The 26274-nt window shown below is 42.9% G+C and overlaps 1 protein-coding gene across 1 annotated transcript in view; it reads left to right on the forward strand.

Moving 5' to 3' along the window:
- The window catches only part of GNS (glucosamine (N-acetyl)-6-sulfatase), a 321939-nt gene that overhangs the window by 158011 nt on the left and 137654 nt on the right, over positions 1 to 26274 (forward strand). The window lies entirely within an intron of this gene.

A 26274-nucleotide genomic window follows, 5' to 3' on the forward strand; every position in this document is an offset into this window, starting at 1 on the left:
AGCACGAAGAACATAGTACAGTTGTGTACACTTACCATAAATGTAGATGTTAGTGCATTCACTGTTGCAGTCCAGGTTACCCACCCGCCAGCCCCCATTTCTTTGCTGGAACTTATCTGTACTTCTATTCTATACAACCTATGTGGTGTATTTGCTTGTAGATGAAGGCAAAATATATACTTTGGTGCATGCATGTTTTATTGACATATTTTTAGCCTACCCTTTTGTGGGCATCTGACATCTGGTGCAAGAAAAACTGAAAAAAATGGCGTTGCTGCATCTTTTATACCCCTGGTGCACTGACATCAGGGAAGAGGCGACAGCAACCGACGCCAGACCTAGACTTTGGAATTCAGGCCGACTCAGGGTAGCCTGCCAGCAGGATAACCCAATTGTAATGACTGCAACAGTGAATACACTCTAACATCTACATTTATGGTAAGTGTACACAACTGTACTTTTCTCTACCTTCCCTCCCCTTCCCCTGCTTCCAAGATTCCTGCAGAAGATTCAGCTGGACTCCCCAAAAATCTGTTAGGGGACTCCCTTTTGGCCAAGATAGCACAGATTCCCCCTCTTAATGAATCTGACCTGGGGTAATGATCATTTACCTCACCAGTTGGACCTCCTCACACAGGACAATGGGTCACTCATCCATCTTCACTTATCCACTCTTCAGCTGACACTGTGGGTGACAGGGGTTGATCCCTTTTATGCACCTCTTTTCCTGAGGGATGTGCTCAGGGTTGTACAAGAGGCAAGATATCCTATAACCAGAAAGTCTTGTATGTCCATATGGAAGAGGTTTTCTGTCTGATGCCATGGTCAATAACCAGGATCATTTTTCAGTGTGGTTCCCTCTGATTCTCTCCTATTTGTGTGAGTTGTTCCAGTCTGGCTTGGCCTGTCCTTCTGTAAAGTCCCATTTTTCAGCTGTTTCTGCCTGACTGCCCTAGAATCTTCCTTTGTCTTCACGCTTTGAGGTCAAAAGGTTTCTTACAGGTTTCCTGCATTTTTAGGCCCCCAAGGAAGCCTATTCCTCCTCCTTGGGACCTTAATTTTGTTTTAGAAGAATTGATCCAGGCTGCTTTTGAGCCTGCAAGTTCAGCTTCTCCGCAGTATTGGACATGGAAGATTGTCTTATTACTTGCTCTTACTTCTGCTCGGAGGGTTTTTGAGCTTCAGGCCCTTATGGCCATCCCTTTTTTGTTTTTTCACAGGGACGGGGTATCCCTTCATATTAATCCTTTTATGCCCAAGGTGGTCAGTGAGTTGTATTTGAGTCGGGCAGTACAACTCCCTTCCTCTTTTCATTCCCCTTAGTCTGCTAGTGAGAGGGTCCTACGTACCTTGGATTTGCAAAGACAGCTCAGGTATTCTTTGAATAAAATTAAGACTGTTTGTAAATCTGATCAGCTTTTTGTTTCTTTTTCATCCCATGACATTGGGTTTGGCTGTTTCTAAGCAAACCATCTCCTCCTGGATATCGAAAGTCATTTTTTTTTTGTTCTTTTCATGGTAAATGTTTTTAGAGCTCACTCCACTAGGGCCGTTGCCTCTTCTGGTGCCTTCCTCAAGGGGTTGGATACCAGTTCCATCTTTGAAGCTGCTACTTGGCCTTCAGTCATTACCTTTACAAAGTATTATAAAACTGATATGGTTTCTAGGGCCAGAGGAGATTTTGTTTGAGACATTCTGCAGGGGTTTGAGGGCTTTTCCCAGCCTTCCACCTCCCTGTCTTTTTCTTGAGCTTTTGTACTCTTGCTAAGGTGAAGAATACTGTAAAAGTGATACAGAGGGACATAGTAAGGTTGTGTAAAATCTTGCTGTAATGGTAGATGTCCTTCTGTTCCTTGTTACAGTATTCATTCCCTCCCTCCAACCCCTTTTTTCTTTTGGAGTTTGTTTTGATTGCCTTCCTGTCATAGGGTCTCCATTTGCATTTTTCTCCTTCTGGATGTGCATGGCCTTTATTGTCCAGTGTAGACTGCTGTCTTCTGTGACAGTTCATTTCTGGATAACTGCATCTGTGCATCACCTTTCTGCTCTGTCCTTTACAGTGTGCATATGTGTGATGTATAGTGCATACAAAATCTAAAGGCTTTGGCATACTGGCTGGACGTTGGGCTATCATTGTCAGGAGATCCCCACTGTGAAGAATACAGCAACAATGAACAGAAGGACATCTACTGTTATGGTAAGATTTTGCACAACTGTACTTTATGTATGGTGGTGATTCTTATTTTCCTTAAGGACTCTCAGCTAAAATCCTAGCCCCTCTTTATCTCCAGTCCTCCCTTTGCATTTCGTCATCATTCTTTTCCACTTTGATTCATAACATGCTTGAGTTATCTATAGGACCATTAACTGCATAGATTTAAAGTACCCCTTCAAATCTGGTTACCCTATGTCACCTTGTTCTGTAGGAAAATCAGCTTATCCTACTTATCTCTTCCCTTCTTCCCCTTCCCAGTAAATTTGTCTTTCAACTTTTGATTCATCTACAACTTCACCAGCTGACAAAAATACACCTGATGTGTAGAAAAGACTAAGGGGACTAAAATTTCACTGCTTGTATATTAGTATCCATATCCATAATAAAGAGCTTCCAGTTTCTCAAATTTTGTACTTTTTTTTTTTTTTTTTTAACTGCCATAACAGAATCCTTTATAATCCATGCACTTAGTTCAGCAATACCCATATCCGGACATAAGATGAAGCACCAACTCGTATGTGGGTACGTGTGCCATTGTTTTCATTTAATTTACATCCAAAAAAGTCTTTAATCTGACTTAAATGTTTTAATATATATATATATATATATATATATATATATATATATATATATATATATATATATATATATATATATATATATATTTTTTTTTTTTTTCTGGGTCGGTCAAGTATAAAATAATTTCTCTGAGTAAAGATAATTCCATACCAGTTGCTGATCATTTCCACTGCTGCAGTAGCCCTTAAGCTATAAGGGTTGATCACATAATACCATCACAACCTCAAATCATACACATAAACACACAAAGACATACTCGGAGGCTCTGATCAAAAATCTACCAAAACAGCAGAGGCCACCAAAGCAGACACCCAAACAACTACCACCTCAGAACACAACACCTGCAACACATAGACCACACAGTCAGAGTGTCAAGCAGTCACAGCCCTTAAGGCCAAACACAATGCCAGACACACTAGTCATTGGTGACTCCATAGTCAGACACACTGACGTCCCGCTCACCAGACTGAGTAAGGAGAAGGTCACAGTAAGCTGCCTGTCGGGTGCTAGAATCCGCCACATAACGCATGCACTCAGGTCTCTCAACAGCAGGTACAAGTCGACTCAATCATTGTCCACGCTGGTGTTAACGACCTGAGACGTACCTCCTTGGACTACATGAAAAGAGACATAGAGGAGCTCTCTGATTATGTAGCCCAAGCAGGTATGACCCTGACCTTGAGCAGTATCCTACCTTCACCAAGAATGATGCCACAATACAGAGATAAGATGATCAGCTTTAACAATTGGCTTAAACTCTGGTGTCATTCAAAGGGGATCCAATGTCTGTCTGCCTGGGATGACATGCTGGACAAGCCACGCTGCTTCACAAGGACGGCTTGCACTTGTCACCCTGGGATTCCGGATTTTGGCAAAGGCTCTTGCCACCCCCATAGTGCCTTTTTTAGACAAGGCTCAAATTCTAAACCTACCACCCTAGAACAAAACAAAGAAAAAACTAAGGGTAATGCTGCTCAATACCAGAAGTCTCAACCTCAAGATGCACGCACTCGAGGCCCTTCTCAGTATGGAGAACATCGATGTCTGTGCTGTGACAGAAACCTGGTTCAAGGCTCCTGAGAGCACCCCAGCACTATCAGGTTTTACCTCATATCATGCGTTCCGCCCCAAAACCCGGACAATACCAAGAAAGGAGGAGGGGGGTATCCATATTCATAAAGGACACCCACACCTCAAGATTGGTGGCATCGCACGATGCATCGGAAACCATCCAGGTGCAATTAACCATAGGCAAGACTGCTCTGCAATTTGTAGCATGTTACAGGCCACCCTCGCAAACTCAGGAACCTCATATGGCCTTCCTGAAAACACTGGAGGGGATAAATGTATCTCGGAACACCATCATACTAGGTGACTTCAACTACCCTAATATAGACTGAGAACACTACTCAAGCCCAAACACTCTAGCCCAAAAGTTCCTGGAATTCATAAACTCAAATGCCATGGAACAACTAGTCACCATCCCCACAAGAGGAGAAAACATACTTGATCTCATCATCACGAACATGGGAGCACAATGTTCAACGCCGGAAGTATACCCCTCACTGGTGAGATCTGATCACAAGCTAATCTCGCTGGAGGTCCTCATCCCGCCCACCGAAATGAAAAGACCACAGTAAAGAACTTCTCGAAAGCCGACTTCACACTTCTAAAGACTAGTGTGGTCTCCTTTAAGGCCCCTGAGCCGGCGGTTAACATTACTCAAACCGCTGAATCACTTATAAATGCCTTCTACCAGCACCTGCAGGGCTGCATGGATCAGGCAATCCCAAGCAAAACAAAGACTCTTTGTACCAAAGGCAATCGTCCAGTCTGGTGGACCCCAGCCATAAACAAACTCTACAACAAAAGGAGAAAGCTACTACAAGATAGAGCAAAATCCTTAAAAGGTAAGACACCACTGATCACTATAAGTAAAAAGCTAAGAGCTCTCATAAAATCATCCAAAGCTAATTTTGAGAAAAAAAATAGCTAAGGACTCTAAAGACAACCATAAGGCATTCTTTAGCTATGTCAGAAACCTAGGAGGAAACTCCCAGATATGCTCAGAATTAGTTCAAAATGATGTGAAGATTACTGATCCTACAGACATTGCCAACATACTGGCTGACCGGTTCAGTGCAAACTCCCCCCCCCTCCCCCCATAAAGGAGAGATATCTATACCAAATGATTGTAGCCCCCCAAACATCTCTAACGCCCAGGTGAGAACTGCTCTCTCCAAGGCAAAGAACACAGCATCCATGGGACCTGATGGTGTCCCCGGCTGTGTGCTCCATGAACTCAATGAGGAATTAAACCCACAGTTAGGACAGCTGTTTAATCTTAGTCTCACCTCCGGATATTACCCAGGGAGTGGCGCTCAGCGACTGTGGTCCCACTCCACAAAGGCGGTGCCTCTACCGACCCTGGAAATTACCGTCCCATTAGCTTGACAAGCCTTATCTGCAAAGCCATGGAGAGGATCATAATGGATCTCATAAATAAAGACATAGGGAACTTGCAGACTTTGGATCCAACCCAGTTTGGCTTTGTCAAAGGCAGATCATGCCTTTTAAACTTGGTTGACTTTTTCGAAACAGTCACCAAGGCCATTGACGAGGGAAAGGCAGTCCATACAGCCTACCTAGACCTGGCGAAGGCTTTTGATAACAATACCTCACTCGGGTATCATTGAAAAACTCATCAACTTAAATGTAAACCTATACATTACAAGATGGGTTGCAAACTGCCTGAGTGACAGAACCCACAGGGTCAGAGTTGCTGGCGCCATGTCAGACTCAAAGCCTGTCACAAGTGGTGTCCCACAGGGCTCAGTCCTGGGCCCACTCTTGTTTGGCATCTACTTTTCTGAAGTACAAGCAAACACAGGAGGGTTATGGCTGACAAAGTTTGCAGATGACTGCAAACTGGGCGCCGTAGTTGAAAACACATCCAACACAGATATCCTTCAGAAGGGTCTCACAGAAACGGATAACTGGTGCCAGAGCCATGGCCTAAAGTTAAATGCCAAGAAATGCATAGTCATACCCTTCGGGAAAAATAAGGTTACCCTAGCTACCATATAGGTGGCAATCCCTGAACACAGAAGAAGTTATTAGGGACCTGGGAACCCAGGTTGACAGTAGCCTTTCATTCGACACTCATATTGCTAAAGTAGTTAGGAAGACCTTCTACATTGCCCACCTTATCATGAAGGGATTCACATCTAGATCAAGGGAAATCATAGTCTCCCTATACTCATCACTCATCAAACCAATGATCGAGTACAATGCCCCATTCAGAATGTATCTGACCCGACACTTGCAGCAGCTGGAGAGGCCACAAAAGTTCCTCACCAAAAGGATAAAGGGTCTCAAAAATCTGTCTTATGCTGCCCGACTGAAAGAACTCCAGTTATATTCAGTTGCTTACCACTTGCTCAGAGGTGACCTATGCCTGACATACAAGGCCATGTCAAACCCAGATTTGATGAACATGCTTCATCTCAAAAATCTAGATCCTCAGAGCCACAAGGGCGGAGACTTAAACCTCGACACGGTTATTAATAGGACGTGCTGGAGGGATAGATTCATCACCCAAAGACTCCCTATGCTGTGGAACAAAATCCCGGTTTATGTGAGGCAGAGCACCTCGCTGGCCTTGTTCAAGAGGAATCTTGACCAATGGATGGGAGATCGCAGATACACCCCAGGGGTTACCTCAGTGTCACTGCTCGACAGAGGCACAGCAAAATAATGGGCATAGTTTCTCCAGACTAAAGGGGTGGCGTAAGCCACAAAACTATGGGCTAGGCTTATAAATGCCCTCGGGCAGATAGCCTAGTATGAACCTATGAACCTATGAACACCTGGCCAGCTTCAAAAAGCTGTGGCTCCCCCCACTCCTTCACTCTGACTTCTCACTGGCTAGACCCAAGAAAGGAAATCAGTCCGGGGAAGCTTTCTCCGCCATTTTCTTGCCACTTCCAGAAGAAGCATCTGTCTGGTTTCAAAGGAGTAGCAGTTGTTTAAAAGCTTTGTTTAATATAGAGGAGTCCCCATTGGGTATCTCCTCCACTCATAAATGATTACTCCCCCCTTTTAGAAACATGCTACTTTTCACAACATCAGAAGTCTCCTGCCTAAGATCACTATCTTCAGGTGATGGTGTTTACCATGTATTTGGGGTTAATTTTGTGAAAGAGTGTGCTGCTTGTGTAAACTTTGAATTTTGTGGGGCAGAAAAGTTTAGAGGAATAAAGTTTTTTCTTTTTTTTTATGTCCATTTAATGCTTATGCTTACTTAACGACAATCTACCTGCCGTTTTGATTCTGTTTGTGCATATGCCATTCACTTTGTTTGAACAGTACTAACAGGGGAATTCTGTTCTACTTTCCCTTTTTTTATAACCTAAGGGATTGTGAACACACTGGGTCAACTTTTGAGTGAACCTGTAGTAGCCATTGATTGATTGTTCCTCAGACCACTTGCCTATTTGGTTTCCTCTGTTCTTTCAGCCAGTGTGAACCAGGGGTCAGCTATGTTGGTATGGGAGAACTATCTTACCTCGGTCTGGGAGATACTCCAGGAGATTCTGTTCAGAGTAGCTGGGGTTAATGACCATTATACCATGCAGACATCCCTCCTTCCAGTCAGTCCTCTTGTGCTGGAACTCAAGAAAAAAAACGTTAAACATTCTTGTTCTGATTAAGTTTTTACTGGTAAAAAAAGTTCTTGACAGCTAAACAGACATTACTGGCATTAAATCCTAGTACGCCAAAGCCTTTATGGATGGGTATTCCCTGCCAAGACATTCCTGAGGAAATAGTGTCCAATTATGATTTTCGCAGAGATGGTGCTTCTGCAGATTCCCAAGCCCAACTCTGATTGTGAGGAAAATTGTAATTCTTTTCCTCCTGTGGAGGAATTTTCTTTTAATCAGACCGTTGCCAGAATGAATGAGGTCTTGCAAGAATGAATGAGGCATTTTTATGTGAGTAAATGTTTCTCTCTGAACTGAACTGATACAATTCCTGTCTTTTCCATCCCCCCATATACTGCCAGCCCTTGGGGGCGTGTTGAATGCTGCCTTACCCATCCTGATACAGCCATCAGTCCCTTAAGAACCTCAAGCTAATAAATTTCTTTTCTCTCACCATAGACTTACTTCAGCTGCCATTTCAACTCTGTTTGATGCTGGCACCAGGCTGGTCCTCAATACAAGCACCACACCTTGTGGTAAAGAAGATAGTGTTGGACCTCACAGGGAAAAGAATGTTTGTTTTTTTTTCTTCCACTTTAGCCTTCTGAATTTTGAATTACCAGGTGTATATGTGGAAATTTACACTTTGAGGTAGTTTCCACATGTTCTACAAAGGAATGTTTGTGTGTGTGTGTGTGTGTGTGTGTGTGTGTGTGTGTGTGTGTGTGTGTGTGTGTGTGTGTGTGTGTGTGTGATCAGACTGTTTCTACCCTTACCCTTCGATATCTAAACATGACCCTTCGATATCTAAACATGATTTGAAGTGTGTGTATGATTGTGCAGATACTGTGTCTAGGGTCACTGGTACTGCCACTGTTGAAAGGATACACTTGTGTGCATAAGCAAAGGTTTGCTCATGAGGTGAAGTCTAAAATCTTGAATTCAGCTTTAGGTAAAGAGAGATTGTTTGGTGGTTCTGCTATCCAAGTTCCAAGTTCTCAGACAATATGATGAAAGCAGAAAATTGATTCAAGAAGTTTCCAAGATATTTTATGTACCTCAATGTGTATGTTGTAGTCCTCTTTGTTATACATAAAAGCCAAGTAAACAAAACCAGTCTTTTTTTGTTAAATAAATTACAAAAAGAGGAGGGGGGGTTTCCAAAAAAGGGATAAACAGCACTGAATGACTGTACCATCCATCCATACACTCTTCCTTATCCCCCCGGTCAGTATCACTAAATAGCTGTCTCAAAAACTGTCCCTTAGCATTCCTCTTTGACAAAAGACTGTTTGACTCCAGGGTGTTAAAAGTGGTGCAACAGGGTTGCAGGTGCAACAGTGTTGCAGATGACACTGAATGAGAAACTCCTTTCAGGGGAGTACCTGTCCACCCTTTGAACCAAATGGAATTTTTTTTCTCAGGTTCTTCAATCTTTACACATTCAGGGAGTCTTGGAGCCAGTGATCTTTAAGGCAAAAGCTTCTACTCCAGAAAGTTTCTGGTACTAAAGACATCTGTTTGAGACCAGTGCTAGCTCTTTCATTTCTAAATCTTTATATGAAAGTTCCCAAAGTTCAAAATATTGACCTTATTGAACCCATTACCCCTCATTTCTCACATGAGTTACTTGGTAACTCTAGACCTAAGAAATTACTTCTACTGCATTCCTGTAGCCAAAAGCTTCAAATGATTTCTAAGGTTCAACATTTCTGGTCACACATCAGTTCTCTGCATTACTCTTTGTGAAAACACTTGGATGTGTAGATAACCAAAATATCTAGCCCCTTATTAGTTTATTGCAGTCTGAATGGTATCTGTTTTTCCCTTATTTAGGCAACATGCTTATCATTGCAGAATTTTTAACAAGGTGTCAAGAGTCATTAACATGGGTGTGACACTGCCAGCCCAGCTGTCTGGAATTTTGTAAATAATCGTATGTCATTTTTTAATATTAATATGATTCATATGCTTGTCTTACAAATGTAAGAGAACTATGTGTTGTGTATATTAAACTGCTGGTGCAGAAGTGTGTGTTGAACTGTATGTTATGTATTGAGCTTCAAGAATGTAACCACAGTGTACCCTACTGGAAAAGAACAGAAATGTATATAAACTATATACCTGTGCAAATGTATGTTTTAATAGTAAGATGCTGGAACATAAGAGTTAACTTGCAAACCCTCAAGAAAATAAGTTGAAATTGTTTATGGTTGTGTTATCTCTTGGCTTCTGCAAAGAGACAGGATGTCTAGAGCTAGAAGTTTGTTTCTGTTGACATAATTATGTTTAAAATGTAAAGTGTTTTTGTTGCTTTGTGACTTCCTGGCAGCTTTACAGTTCCAAGAGCTATGTATTTCTTATACAGAGGTGTTAAATTATGTTAAGTATTCAGTTAGCCTGGGAACTGAAGGCAGGTAACAGAGTGATGTCATCCAGCTGACTCGAGTAATGTTTGATAGTAATTTAAGCACTCCTCAGAGACAGATTTTGCATTTTGTATTTGTCTTTGGACATAGAGCATCCTGTCATCAGCACTTGCTTTGCTAATAGTAAGTAACCGGGGTACAGTAATAGAAATATAATAAGATTAGATGTTTTCTGTATTTGTTTGAGACTGTCCTGCAATGTTGTTTTAAAATATTTCCTGTGATTCTGAACTCTGTAGTCACTGTGTTGAGTTATTGAATACTGTCTTGTCCTTTTATTTATTATTGAATATATTTAAACTTTTTAATTGTGGTTGGTTTGTTTACTTAAGCTCTTAGAGTACTTGCATATGTATTTGGTGACACTGTACAAGCCACTCCCCACATAGCCTTGAAAGTCATGGTCACACTTACTATTTGGATAATAGCAACATTTCACAGTAGGATTAGACACCTTTTGGCAAGGGCCTTATAGTAGCTGATAAGTAAGGGTACTACCTTCTAGTCTGGGCAGAAGGGGGCATAGCTAGTAAACCTGTGCCAGCCTTTCCTAGGTGTGTGTGGTGCGTGTGGTGTGCGTGTGGTGTGTGTGTGTATCAATCAAATGTGTGTGTGTATCAATCAAATCGCAGTGTGTGTGTCAGCTATTTGGGCAGGGACACGAAGCACTGGTTGGACAGAGTGGGTGCCGGAGTTCTTAGCTTGGCCATATCACCTGAGATCTTAACCCTATAGCTGTGCCACTGCCGAGTCTTATTGGGGATCTGAAGAAAGAGGGAGAAACCAGCCCCAGACTGACTATGATCTCTGTGCACTCTCAAGGGAAATTGTACTTTATTGTGTGTGTACTTGTCATCCTCCCAATATGCATGTCCCTCACTGGTGCTAGTGCTGAGGATTGAGGCTCCTTGATTACTGGGCCAGTGCAGGAGCTACACAATGAGTTGTCTACTTTTTGATCAATCTTGGCTTCCAGATAAGCATCTCAAAATCTCCTTGACTCCATTTCACATGATTGTGTTTCTAGGATGACTTGTGGATTTGTCTTTAAAAGGCCTTTTAACGCAAAACGTGGTGGATCTTTATCAGGAAATTTTCCAGAATAATTAGTGTCCTACTTCAAGGGAAGATTTCTGTAATTGGTGGGAAGGAAAAGGGACTTAACTGTGTCCAGCTTGAAATGGAGACCCTTGTACTGGTCTTGTTAGCAACAGGAGACCTTTCCTAGTCTGAAGAAGAGGGCTGGATGTTCCAGAGTTAGATGATTGATCTGCTGTTTTCAGAAGCCACTTAGTGTTGTGATGTGCATACAGAAACATTTCTTGAAACAGTGTATTGTGAACATAGTTGCCATTTGTGGTAGAATCATTTCTGCCGTATCTTTTATAACCTCTGGGAACTGACAATGCATGTGGATGTCCATCCATCCAGGCAGACTTTCATAATTTTTGGACATCATCTGCACAGAACTATCTTCTCATACTTGGGCATCAGTCAGATGTACAGTATAAAGGGTAAAGGCACTCCATGCAATCTTTTTTTATTTTTTTGGTGGCTTAACTCATTCCCTCCAGTACAGCTCTTTTGACTGTGTACCTTTAAATCCCAGTGGGTATGGCTTGAGCCTTTAAAAAATGTAGTTATCATCTTACAGTTCTAACAAATACTCATTGACAGAGGTTAAATTTCAATACAATTGTGTTTGCCATGTATCCCTCAGAATAAAATATTCTGATACTTTCTATGTATTATGGTTTTGGAATTAATACAAATATGAACAAGCAATATTTGACGCCTAGAGGCGCAGTAGGATGTAACTGCAGATGCACCTGGAGGTGTCACTCGGCTGTAATGAGTTAAGTGGTCTGCAGCAAGTCTGCTTCTTGAGCCTGAAAGACAGGTTAAAATGCATCCCACCTCATGGAACAGAGAATGAGATGGCAGGAGAGCACGCATGTATGAACGTGAGTCCGCAGGGATAAGGAAAAAAGATTGATGGAGGAAGGTTCCGTGACAATAACCCTTCCTGTCAGATAATTACAGTTGTTATGAATATACTCAGTTGTACCATCTTCACTCTAAGGAGTCACTGCTGCAGTATCACATAGAATGTACAGGGTGAGTACCAAAGCAGTTTGCAGTCTGTCCCCAGATTTAGGGGGTGAGGCCACACATAGCACATGTCATGCACAAATGCAGTAGCAAAGCCTTCTCTGCTCCTAGAGATTTTCAGTTCAAAATGTTTATAGAAGGTAGTTGCTTTGCAGATGCTTCAAGCTGAAACATTCCCGAAAATGACAGCTGTAGTAGACACTGCCCTACTTGGGTTTGCCTTAAACTGTCCTTCCAGTGTTTTCCATGCTGATTATTGCAGAAAGATATGCAGCTAACTAGCCTGTTAGGCAGTTTTGTTTGGACAGTTTTCCTGCTTACCTTGCATGAAAGGAAACTCCTGGTCTGTTTCTGACTAAATTTTTTAGCTCTGCAAGTATAATAGGATTTGTTTGTGCACATCCACAGCAGTACAACAGCTCTTCTCTTTTTGTCTGATTCAAGGGAAAAATGGAAGTTAAATGGCCTGATTAGCAACACCTCCAACAGTAAAAGAGGGATTGGTCCTAGAGGCCAGAATGAGAGACTTTCAAGATGAGAATTTCACTGACAGGCTCGAATGAAGAAAGTTCTTTTCTCTCCAGCTCCATCTGCAGTTAGGTCCTACTGACACCACTAGGTGTCAAAAATTGCTCATTTGATATTTGCATCAGTAATTCCAAAACCATGCTATGTACAAGGTTTTAAAAATTTTCATCTTAAAGCTTGTACAATAGCAAACTCAACTACATTAATATTTGACCTCTATCTAGTGCAGGTAAATGGATATTAACTGTTTTTATTATATTAATTTATATAATTTTCACATTTTTCTAAATGTCTCAACAACCAAATAACACATACCTCATTATCCTCATATGAAAGCTCTCAGCTAGATGAATAAAATGCTGCTGACAGTATGTGTGTAACTTGGGTGGTTGCTGAGATACTGTAAGGTGTTTACAAAATATTACAAATGTAATAGTTACTGTGTTTACTGTGACTAGTAAAATTAGGTTTAAGATCTAGAATGTAAATAATACTACCACTATAAAAAAAAATAGCTTGCGCTGAAGAGCTTGCCATTTATACTTTTTTATAACCCCTATGGTGCCAGAGATATGAACATTTGTTTGAAATGTGAGGATGTAATTTGATTCTGTCAAAAAGCTTGGGCTCCACCCATTGGAAGTTACAGTGCAAATTTTCTGAGCTCTGTTGGAGTGAATGAGTTAAGGTACATTTTGAATGGCTTGAGATACCTGTATTGAAGGTTGTTAGATCAGGTTGCTTGATAGAGCTGGGGTGATACAACTACTGAGGGTTTTGGTAAGTGTTCTTCAGTTGTATGTGCGTCTGCGGGAGTAGTTTGCTCAGGAGCATGAGGAGATAACTGATCAGGTGGGAAAAGAGAGCTAATAGGGAAAGTAATAATGTGTGGATTGTTCACATTTTGAGTGCCTGTTACAAGTGATAATATGGGGTGTAGGGTGCCTCTAGTGGTAGAGTTTGAGGGAGTGTTGGGGAGTCTGAGAGGTTATTGAGTGTAGGAGTTGTTAGTTGGGATTGGATGATGGTCTTAAGGGGAGGAATCTGGTGTATATAAAAAGTGTATGGCAGGAAAGGGTGGGTGGTAATTGGGCTAGGGTAGGAGAGCGAAGTGAGCCTCAGCAAAGCAAGGGTGAAATTTTGGGTTTCATCTGTCTTGCATTACTGTTGGAAACTATCAATCTGAAGGTAGTTAACTTAATTTTATCTGCAACCTGTGGGTATATGGACCCATATCCGATCCGAGCCGGCAACTTTTTTTCTAGCATCTGCTCCAAGCTCCTAGCTCCTCCCCTTACCCATAATACCCTACCATCTCTTATCTTCCGTCAGATCTCATTTGCCGCTCCAGTAGTGTGCATTGTGGTCTCCTTTGCTCTGAGCTCAGGGATAGTAAGTGGTATTATTTCTTGTATATAGTGTGTGTTTGAGTGAATATTTTCCCTTCCTCCCCTTGTTTAGTGTCTCGCTTGTTCGTCGGTGTCATAAAAAAAAAAAAAGTTTTGCAGAGACTAGTAGTTAGGCCTGCCCTTCCCCTACCTGTGTTTGTGTGTGGTTTTTCTGATAGGTAGTGTTTATACTTTTGGGTGCAGGACTATGGCTGACCAGCCGAAGCTGGTTTTCAAAAAATGTACAGTGTGTGGCCATTAGCTCCCCCCCAGCTGATGGTCACACTCTGTGTGTGATTTGCTTGGGAGTGCACATTTGTCCACTCAATGTGCCATCTGTTCTGGTTTCATTCCGAGGACCCTTAGGGATCGGAAGGCCAGGTTAGTAGCCAAAGGCCTTCTCCCTGCTGCCATGCTGGAATCTGCCTCGGCCTCGGTCTCTAGTGTTCTACCTCTCACCCAGACAGGGACTCAACCTCCCTATTCTTCTGATGATGGGTCTTCTAAAGATAAATCTACAGTCCAGCGTGGCTGACAAGTAAAAAGAAAAAGAAAGGCGCAGAGAGGACAGGGGGAAGAGAAAGGACAAACATCGCAAGAGATCCCCAGACAGGGAGCTGTTTCTTAGTCCCCCGTCTAAGACCATAAGGCCTATTTCTCCACGGCTCCTTTCTCCTCATTTCTCACCGGAGCCGTTGGAACATTCTGACCTGAGGCCTTCCTTCCCCATTGCTAAGACCAGCCAGATATGAGTCGGTGGCCTTTTCCAGGTCGACTCGGAGCCTATCAGACATGGACAGCATGATGCGGAGATTCATTCAGACCCAAATTCAGATGGGAGTTTTGCCAGGCCCCTCTCCCTCTGGAGGGGGGACCTCCATGCCTCTTTTTCACCCCATCTCTCCTTCCCCGATCTGTGCTTCGGCTTCTGGGCTCTTGGATCCGAGGTTTTTCGGAGCTGGTAGCTCGGTGCCGACGGTTCCTCCAACCTCGACTCCGGCTGTTACCAGGAGTTCCTCGGATCCAACTTGTTCGGATCCAAGTGACTCTTGGAGCCGCAGACAGGGAGTCGGACCCGAGGGAATGGATTTCTTCGGCTTTGACCTTTTTGGATCTGATCCATTCCCTCAGACCTCAGGCTACCCTGGCTTTGGCTCCGGTCCCTGCTTCAGATCCGGGGAGGGCGTCTTCCTTACTGGGTACTAAGGAGGTCCGCTCTTCCTCAGCCTTCGAAGTGGTGGAGAGGGTTCTCTCCCAGGGATTGAGACCCCAGCCCATCCCCTCGGATACCACCCAGGCCCCCTGGATTTGGCGATGACTCCCTTCATCCTGTCTCAGGGACAACCCATGCCAGAGGTTAATTTCCCTGAGGAAACCCCTGCGGCTCACAAATCCCCTTCTGAGAGTCCCACTGAAGTGGGTCATCATAAGCATAAGTGTAAAAGGAGGCACTTGGACGCTACGGACATTGACTTAGATGAAGGAGAAGGTTCCCCCAGGTCACCTCCCAAAGGCGTCTCCTTCGGAGAAATTATGGAGATCCTCCGCCAGAGGGAAGGTTGATCAGCCCTAAAACCTTCTGGGGATGAGTCAGTGTTCCTGGAGGCCTTTGGCACGGGCCCATCTACTTCCTGGGTGTCCCCGCCAGCAGACCCCTTGATGGACCTCATCACGACGAGGGCATCGAAGGAGCCCGACACCGTAGAGCCCATCCCCAAATGCCCTGACAAGATTTTTCTCCCCCTTCCGACAGACAACCTTGATCGAAAGGAGCCCCAGTTGATGCTATGTTGGTTACAGCGGCCACAAAGAAGGAACTAGCACAGGAGAGTTCCTCAGTCCACCCTCCAGACAAGGAGTCCAGGTCGGTGGATAGGTTTGGGAAGTGCATCTATTCCTCAGCGACCTTTTCAATCCGTGCACTGAATTTTTTGGCACATGTGATTCGGCTTCAGCGAGACCTTGCTTTGGAATTCGCTGAGTTGCCCCCAAAGTCTTTATCGCCGCAGGACAGACAGTTGTTCTCGGCGAAAATGTCTACTGTGAAGTCAGTCTCCAACACGTTGATGTGACTCCTTTCTCCTGCCACAGAAGGAGCAGCTAGGGCGGTGGGGACAGGCATAGCCATGAGGTGTCATGCCTGACTCAAGTTGCGTCAGTTCGTGGACTCTTTCAAGGCGTCATTTATCAACGCTTCCTACGACGGTTCTTCCCTTTTTGGAAAGGCAGTACGTGACACTCTTGTCCAGAGCAAAAAGGATGGGAAGACTGTCTGCTGTCGGGATCCGCTTCTCTAACCCTCAGCGGTCCTTCTCTAGGAATCAAAGAGGGCAGAAGATGTGGTTCGGGAAATCTCAGTTTTCCCAGGATTCTCAGGACAATTATTCCCCCAGAGGCAGAGGGGGACAGGGTCGACACCAGCCCAGAGGTAGAGAGGGTCCCAGGAATTTTGGGTCTAGGGAACCTTTTTCTGATAGACCCAGTAGGCAGCCCTAAGGGGTTGCCCAACAGTTCTACTGTGGAGGCAGTCTGGGTAAGATTGTCATTACACCCAGCAGCATGGGAGTCCATTACGACAGATCACTGGGTTTTACAGATAATATCCAGAGGTTACTCTATCCCAGTTGTTGCCCCTCCAAATATTACAAAACACCTCCCAGATGTTCCACCCTCTCACAGGGAGGTCGCAGCTCTACAGGTTTCAAAGCTGCTTCTCAAATGAGCCGTCGAACAGGTCCCCCCCCCCTCGATCAGTCTGGATCAGGCGTCTACTCAAGGTTCTTTTTGGTGCCAAGAAAGACAAGGGACCTCAGGCCCATTCTAGACCTGTCAGCATTAAACCTGTCAGTAGCCAAACAGAAATTCTGGATGGTCACCCTACAGTCCATTCTACCTTCTCCAAGAGTGCAACTGGATGTGCTCGTTAGACTTCCAGGATTCTTACTACCACATCAAAATACATAGAAGCTTTTATTTTTATTTTTTTATTTTATTTTACATTTGTTAACCGGGCTAGTCTAATTGGATATATTTCCATTTTCAGTAGAGGCCCGGGGAGAAAAGCTCCACATAGAGAAAAATGACAATTTCATAATATAACACATTTAAATATTAATGGAGAAGGAGGTGGAAATAAGCAAATATTCAGGAAGACATCACAGGCATTACTATTGACATGACAATACTATGATTCACCATTCTCACTCACGAAATAACAATTAAACTTATTTCACATTGTTTTATAGGAAGATTATATAAGGGAGAGTAGAAGAGAAAGAGGAAAAATATACAGAAAAATAGAGAGAGTAGAGTCGTAAAAAGACAAAAATACTTTCAGACAAAGAAAGGCATCTAAAGATGGAGAGGGAAAACTAAAAGAGCTAGATCTTATAGAGTGAAGATAATAAGGCTAGTAGAAGAAAAGAAGGAAGAAGGAGAGGAAGGTGGAGGAGTAGAGGGGGGAACATAGGAGATTTAGTCGGGTAACAACAGGGACATAACCATTGATTTTAAGGTAAGTTTTGAGTTTTTGTTTGAACAGAATAGGATTTGGAATAGAAGTAAGTTCAGTAGGAAGTTGATTCCAGTGTTTACCAAGGGCGTTAGAGAAAAGGGAGTCACCAGCAAGGTTGTTTGATTTAGTTAAAGTTACAAGAAGTTTGGTGGAGGAACGAAGTGAGTTCAGGTTAGAGTAAGGGGTTAGAAGTTTGGAAAGTGCAGGAGTGTTATTAGGTAGATAGAGAGCTCTTTGGACAAAGGAAAGTTGGGAGAGAAGTAGCATATTTTCTAATTCTAGCCATTGAAGTTGCTGAAGGTTCAGGCAGTGGTGAGTTCTAAATTGATTGCCAGTTACAAATCTAGCAATACTGTTATAAGTGTTTGCCAATTTTGAGAGATTGTTTTTCTTCAGATTAGTGTAAATTGGTGAGGCATAGAGTAGAGATGAAATAAGGTGGGAGTAGGCAAGAGTAGCTTTGGCTGCCGGGGTTAGGAATGTTCTAATTCTGTAGAGGAGCCCAGTTTTCTGTTTACGGTTTTAATGGTATTATTGATGTGATAATCATAGGTAAGGTTGTTGTCGATCATGACTCCTAACAGTTTGGTAGTGGAGTCAGCTGATATGAGGGTGCCATTAATAGATGAGATGGAGAAATCTAAAGTGGGGGACTTAGCAGTAGGTTTAAAGAGGAGGAGTTTTGTTTTATTCGCATTTAAGAGTAGGCAGCGTTTAGGAACCATGCTTCTACTGTGTGGAATACATTTTGTGTAATAGTTTGAAGTTCTGGAATGTTTTTAGCAGAGCAAATAAGAGTGGAGTCATCAGCATATTGTATGCATGTAGCTTGTGGAATAGCTGCTTGAAGGTCATTTATAAAAAGGGAGAAAAGGAGAGGCCCAAGAATAGAGCCTTGTGGGACACCGAGAGAAATAGGAAGGAGAGAGGAGAGTTTGTTTTCCCAGAGTACTGCCTGTTTCCTGTTAGTGAGATAGGAGGTAAACCAAAGGATAGCATTTGGTTCTAAAGCAAGAGATTCTAGGATTTTTATGAGAGGTGGTTGACCATGTCAAAGGCTTTGGACAGGTCAATAAAGAGTGCAGAGGAAAGAATGTTATTATTACGGTTGCTGTTTATAAAGTCAGTAAAGGAAAGAAGAGCAGTGGTGGTACTGTGGAATGGCCTGAAGCCGTGTTGACAGGGAGTTAGAATGTTATTTTTAGTTAAGTAGTTCATAAGTTGGTAGTGAACACATTTTTCCATGATTTTTGCTAGGGGAGATAAGACTGCTATAGGCCTGTAATTAGAGTATTCTTTGGAGTTACCTCCTTTGTGTAGGGGTATAATGTGTGAGATCTTCCAGATGTCAGGTATGGAACCTTCATTAATAGTTCTATTGATAAGGATGGATATGGGATAGGCAATAACCTTAGCTGCTTTTTGGAGGTATTCAGATGGAAGTTGATCAGCTGATGGGGTACAAGGTTTAAGTTTTTGGATGCATTTTGGATGAAGGTGGTAGAGATAGGTTGTAAAGTGAAAGTAGGTTTAATAGAATCTGCTTGAGCTGGGATGCTAGAATTGTCAAAGGAAAGCTGAGAGGCCAGAGAATTGATAGTATTAGTAAAGAAGGAATTGAAAGCATTGGCAGTTTCATGGGAAGAATTTTTCGGATCCAGAGGGAGAGGGGTGGTAGATTGTCCGGGGTGAAGAAGTCTATTCAAGGTTGTCCAGAATCTGTGGGGATTGTTATGATTAACTTGTTGGAGGTTACTATAGTAGTTTTTTGTCTGAGATAATAGCTTTTTAGTACTATTTCTTAAGTGTCTGAAGGTCTGTTGATCAGAGGAGATTTACTAGTTCTCCATTTTATCCAGGATTTGTTTCTAAGTAACATTTTTGCCTTGTTTCCTTAGATAACCAGGGGCGGATTTAGTTTTGACTCTGTTAGTTCTTTTGGTGCATGATTATCTAGGATGGATAGGAATGTGGTGTTAAAATATTGAACTGCTTCTTCTAGAGGAAGAATTTGTAGAGGTATCCAGTTACAGGCATTTAGTTCATTGTTAAATAGTATGGGGTTAAACTTTTTAGTACTACGAGAGGTTCGGATGGAAGGGACATTTGTAGCAATATTCTTCTTTCTTATGATATAGGTTAAGTAGTGGTCGCTAATGTCATCTGGCAAAGTGCCGGTTTGGTATTGTAGCTGTGGTTTATTAACAAGAATCCAATCTAGTATACTTTCTTTATTGTTAGGTTTATTAATTCTAGTGGAGGAATTTATAGTCTGTGTAAAGCCATGGAGATTGATATGAGAGACTGGGTTATTAGTATTAACTGATGACCAGTCGAGGTTGAAATCTCCAAGTATTACAGTTTCTTGTGGGAGGCTGGATGATGCCCAGCTAAGGAGATTTTCTATATTTGTGGAGTTATTTCCAGGAGGTAGATAAGTACCGATAATATATATGGCCTTATTTGGGTTCAGCTGTAACTTAGATATAAGGAGTTCAGTTTTGGTGTTATCTGGGGGTGCATAAGGAGCTAAGGATAGATTAAGATCAGTCTTAAATATGAGTGCAACTCCCCCTCCTTTGCGAGTATTGCGGTCTTGTCTTATAATGTTATAGCCTGGTGGGATGATTTCTGTATTTTTGGTGAGGGGTTTTAACCAGGTTTCAGTTAAACATAGGATGTCGAAAGAGTAATAATCAAGAAGCGAGTGGAGATGGGTGATTTTGTTAACACTTCTGATATTAAGTTGTCCTATGAGTAAGGAGTGAGCATTTAAGGTTGGTAAATGCAGGGAAGAATTTGAGATAATAGGTGTATCTTCAGAGGCAATAGTAGAGGGTCCTGGGTTAGGATGTATATCGCCATCTTCCAGGGTAGAGGGGTTGTAGTTTAAGTGTGGCTTACAGGTAAACATCATTAAATATTTTAGTTTTTTTAGCATGAGATTATTAGATTTAATATGGGATAGTCTGTGATATTTGGCTAAGAGGTAGGAAGAGGTAGAGGTAATGTTTGAGTGTGTGAACTTTGGGGAAGTTAAATTGGAGGCAGTTTGTTTGGAAGAGGTATTGAGGTCGTAATTATAATTTAATTCATAGGAGGTTAGGAGATAGGGTAGTGTGAGTGCCAGGGAAAAAATGAACATGGGAAATAATTTGGCAGGTTTCTGTTTTATTCTAGGGGCCAAGGAAGATGTTTTGTTGGTTTTAAAAGACATGGTGAGTAGTGGAGAAAAGGAAGTGTTAGAGTGAAGGTAGGGTTAAGATTAGAGTATAAGTTAGAAGGAGTTAATGGGAAGAGCAACAGTATTAGCTTAGAAATAGGAGGAAGGGGGGGAGGTAATAAGCAAGTGGAATGATAGTACTTAATGGGAGGGGATGTGCAATTAAGGTCGGTGTTATGGATAGGTGGGATTATTAAGGGGGAGTGGTAAGTGAGGTATAAGGCTGAGGGAGCGAAGCGGGGCAGAAACAAACAGTTTCAGGAGGAGGCAATCAGAGAAGAGCAGATCATACAGGTGAGTTAGTCAAGGGATAAGTGAAGGTTAGAAGGCAAAAGTTGGGAGTGAGTAAATGTAAGTGGTAGCCAGTCATTTTCAGTTCAGAGCCCTACCCTTTGGTCTCACCACAGCCCCCAGGGTGTTCACCAAGGTAATGGCAGTTGTAGTGGCTCACCTGAGGCTTCAGGGTATTCAGGTGTTTCCATACCTGGACGACTGGCTCTTTGCTGCGCCCAACAAGCATCACGTGTGTCTGGCCCGAGATTATTTCATTCGGTTGGCAGATCTACTGGGAATTAGTCAGTGTTCAGAAATCCCAATTGCAACCAGTACAAGTTCTAGACTTCATTGGGGCATGGCTAGACACTTTGCAGATGAAAGTATTCTTAACTCCAGACAAAATCCTACATCTCAGGTGCCACGTAGCTCAGATAGCGAACTCCAAGTCTCCAAAGGTGAGCGAGGTTCTCCGGGCTCCATGGCTGCCGCCATATCGATTCTCCCTTGTGCGCGCCTTCACATTTGGGTTCTTCAGTGGACTCTGGCTGTTCAATGGTCTTGGCTAGACCTGCCCATGGAATTTCCGATCAAGATCAGTCACGCCTGCAGGACGTCTCTTCTTTGGTGGTTAAGTTCACTGGAGATATCAGAAGGGCCCCCTTAATCATCTCCAGTCAAAGCCACAGTGACCACGGATGCCTCCCAACAACTCTGGTGGGGGGGGGGACACTGTTTGGGAAGGACAGTCCAAGGCACGTGGTCCCAGTCAGAGACCAAGTTGCACATAAATGTTCTAGAGATGAGGGCAGTGCTTTTAGCGTTGGAAGCCTTTCACACTGTCCTCCCTCTCTGATTGATTGCAATTCAGTCAGACAACATGTAGGTTGTCTGGTATATCAACAAGCAGGGGGGAACCAGATTCTACCCCCTATATCACGAGGCCATGAGAGTGTGGGAATGGGCAATCTCCACTGGTCTGTTTCTGATAGCAACGTACATCCCGGGGTGCTCCAACATTTAGCCCGACAGATTCAGTTGGGCCATTCTGATGCCATATGAGTGGTCTCTGAAACTGTCGGTAGTGGAGGAGATCTTCCTTGCATGGGGGTCAGCCTTGCTGCGATCTCTTCGCATCTCCTTCCAACGCGAAGTGCAGCGAGTTCTTCGCTCTGATTCCCTCACCAGGGGAAGTCCTCAGAGACGCTGTAGTCCATGCTTGGCCCCCCCCGGGCTTGTGTATGCTTATCCACCATTGCCACTTATTCCGAATTTTCTTCAGAAAGCTTGCCAACTGCGGTACAATGTGATCCTCATTGTCCCATTCTGGCCTCTTCAGGTTTGGTTCCCATTCCTTTGGTCTCCTCTCTTGGCTCCCCCGTGGGTTCTGGATCCCTGCCCGGATCTTATCTCCCATCCGTTGGGGGCAAGTCCGCCCGATCTGGGCAGCCTGAAGCTGACAGCCTGGTTGCTCCAGTTCCATTAATTGCCAGGACTCCCAGTCTTTCATCCTCGGTAAAATCCATTCTGCTGGCTTCTCTTAAAGACTCCACTAGGAAACTTTATTGCAGTAAATGGAAGCGCTTTTCCATTTGGGCTTCACAGAGAAAAATAGATACCTTTACAGCCCCTGTTCCAGCGGTGTTGGATTTCCTGTCTGGCATCTTTCAGCAAGGAGCTAGTTCCTCCACAGTGAAAGTACAATTGGCAGCTATTTCCAGTTTTCATGTTGGTGAAGACAACATGGCCTTAGCCTCCTCTAGGCTGTGTAAGGATTTTCTTAAAGATACTTTTCTGTTACGTCCACCCGTCAAGGATTCGGTGCCTCCTTGGGACCTTACTTTTGTTTTACAGGCATTGATGGCTCCTCCTTTCAAACCTGCAGCTTCGGTGGACTTGAAATTTCTGTCCTGGAAGACCGCTTTCCTTAGTCGCCATTACATCTGCTAGGAGGGTTTCTGAGCTTCAAGCTCTGTCTGCCGTGCCTCAGTATTTGTGTTCTACAAGGATAGGGTCTCCCTCCGTACTAATCCTTCCTTCTTACCTAAAGTGGTGCCTGATGCAAACCTAAAACAGTCCATTAATCTGCCCATTTTCTTTCCTAACTTCCAAAATAAAGGTGAATACAAACTCCATTTGTTAGATGCTCATAGACAGCTTTGTTTTTATCTTCATAGAACAAAGTCTTTCAGCAGACTGACCAATTGTTTGTTTCCTTTTCCAAAGCATTTATGGGAAAAGCATTTATGGGAAAAGCTACTTCTAAAGTTTCTTTGGCCAGATGGATCACATTTTGTATTTCACATGCCTACAAAACAAAAGGTTCATCTCCTCCTGGTATTGTTAAGGCTCAAGTCTATCAGGTCCATGGTGATCTCTGCTGCTTTTTGGCCTAGGGTGCCTTTGGACGATATTTGTGCAGCAGCGACCTGGGCCAATTCACATACCTTCATTTCCCATTACAGATTAGATCTGATTTCGAGGGGTAGAGCATCTTTTGGCTCTGCGGTGCTCAGGAATATCCTTCCATAAGGGCCTCCCAGGATCGGAGTAGCTGGGGACTCTGTCCCACAGGTTGAAGATAAAATGAAGTTAACTACTTCAGATGAAGTTATGTACTCACCATAATGTTCAATCTGAGTAGTTGTACTTCATTTTTCTGCAACATTCCCTCCCTCTGTCCCCCAGACCTTGTCCTGTCTTTTCAGGTTTGGTTCATTGGGTTGAGTTGCTTATGTTTTTAGTTGCAGCAAACTCAGTCTGAGGGAAGATAGGAGATGGTAGGGCATTATGGGTAAGGGGAGGAGCTCGGAGCTTGGAGCAGATGCTAGAAAAAAAGTTGCCTGCTCGGATCTGATACGGATTCGTATACCCACAGGTTGCAGAAAAATTATGTATAACTACTGGAACGATATGGTGAGTAGTACATAACTTCTTCTTAAGGACGTCCTGACATCAGGCAAGTTACACAGCTTATATCAAAATTGTGCTAGCTTTTTACTAGTTAGTTTGAGAGGTTTGCACAGTAAGTCCATTAAAGCCAGATGTAGTTTCTTGCACTGGCTAGGAAAGTTTCAGGACATTTTCTGTGAATATAGTATTTAAAACTATGGGATTTTACTAGTATTTAACTAACTGTTGGTTTCACTCCTTCCTGTGTGGAAAGTGAAACAATGCAGCCACATTTTACAGCTGAAATAAGAAAATGTGGAGGGGTAGCTTATTAAACTAGTGAACTGATTAGAAAAATATGAAAATTATATCTATATAAACTAGTATCATAAAAACAGCAGTTAATATATATTTACTGCACTAGATAGAGGTCAAAATTAATGTAGTTGAGTTTGACATTGTGTAAGCTTTAAGATGAAATATTTTAAAACCTTGTACATAGCATGGTTTTGGAGTTATTGATGCAAATATGAACAAGCAATATCTGACGTTAAGAGGCATCAGTTGGAGTTAACTGCAGATGCACCTGGAGGCATCACTTGGATGTAATGTTGTCTCCAAAAAAAAAAAAAAGTAAGCAAGTGGTTATACACTTCTATTCATATATACTCCTTACTAAAAAATCAGTTGATGTCCACCCAAATCCTGGTTCCACACAACAACCAACCAACCATGCAGCCAATTCACTACCAAGTATCTTGCCAAATATCCCACAAATTAACTCCCAACCTCCTCATCCTAAACGTGAACTTGTGTATGATCACATTTTTGTAGCTGCTTATTCCCCCAGACATAGTTGTTGCTACAGAAACCTGGTTAAAAAAAGATGAGATAATGAAGTCAGTCTTCCTTATTATAGTATAGTTAGCCTGACAGACAAAATAAAAGAGCAGGTGGTATTGTGTGGTTGGTATTGGGTGGTGTTGCTTTCTTCTACTAAATTAATCAGTATCGCATAGTTCCCCAAAAGATGCCCAAATTTGGTAATGCTGAAATGCTAACACTCTTCAGAATAAATCCCAGAAAATTAATCTGCATCTCTGCCATCTATAGTCCACCCAGCTCCAGCATCACTACAGGAGAAAACGTCCTCAGCCAGTTATGCCACATCATCCACCATGAAATTGTAATACTAGGTGATTTTAACAGAAACTGACAACACACAAAAAAACACCCCTAATGAAGTCATTAACCTGTATAGCTTTACCCATCTCTCTACTTACAAGACCAGAGTCAACAAAAACGCTAATAGGAATGCAAACCTAGATTGAATCCTTTCTAATAAACCCAATAATTTAAACAATACAGGATTTTTATCAGATATTTTAAGTGATTACCTTCCTACTTATGCAGTCAGAGGTTACCAAGATAAGGAAGTCATGCACAGCCAAATATGATCTGTAAGGCTATGGAGCGCATCAGCATGGACCTAATTAACAAGGAGTCGGTCACCAGAGCTGTGGATGAGGGCAAGGCAGTTCATACAGCCTACCCCGATCTGGCCAAGGCCTTTGATACCATTCCCCACTCAGGAATTATTGATAGACTCACCAAACTAGACATCAACCCCTGTATCACTGACTGCCGACCAGTCACTAGCGGAGTCCCACAGGGATCAGTCCTGGGTCCTCTCTTGTTTGTCTTCTACTTCTCAGAAGTCCAGGTCAACACGGAGGGACTCTGGCTGACCAAGTTTGCTGACAATTGCAAGCTGGGAGCTATTATTAACTCCCCAAGTGATATAGACATCCCACAGAGAGGCCTCACTGAGACCAACAACTGGTGTCGAAACCATGGCCTTAAGCTTAATGCCAAAAAATGCGTAGTCATTCCCTTTGGGGAAAAAACTCAGTTCCCACTAATTACCCCATTGATGGTAGCCCACTGAACACTGAAGGCGTTACAAGAGATCTGGGGACACAGGTTGACAGCGACCTCTCCTTCAACCACCATTGCCACTGTGGTCAGAAAGTCCTATGTGGCACATCTCATTACCAAGGGTTTTGCATCCAGGAAGAAACAGGTCATCATCTCTCTACTCTTCCCTCATAAGACCAGTCATCGAGTATAATGCCCCATTTGGCATGTACCTCACTAAACACCTGCAACAGCTGGAAAAGCCACAAAAGTACTTCACAAATAGGATTCTAGGCCTTAAACATGTATACTACATGGACAGACTCAAAAAAAAAAAAAAACTCCAGCTTTTCTGTGTCTCATATTGTCTAATTAACAGGGGATCTCTGCTTGACTTACAAAGCCATGTCAGACCCAGACCTGTTAGAAATGTTACACTTAAAGAAATCCCAATCCCTCTGCACCACACGCTTCAGGGACCTCAACCTCATTACCACAGTC

Source organism: Protopterus annectens, chromosome 9.part0 (assembly GCF_019279795.1).
Source record: "Protopterus annectens isolate FY-2018-M chromosome 9.part0, PAN1.0, whole genome shotgun sequence".
In the NCBI taxonomy this organism is placed as follows: Eukaryota; Metazoa; Chordata; order Ceratodontiformes; family Protopteridae; genus Protopterus; species Protopterus annectens.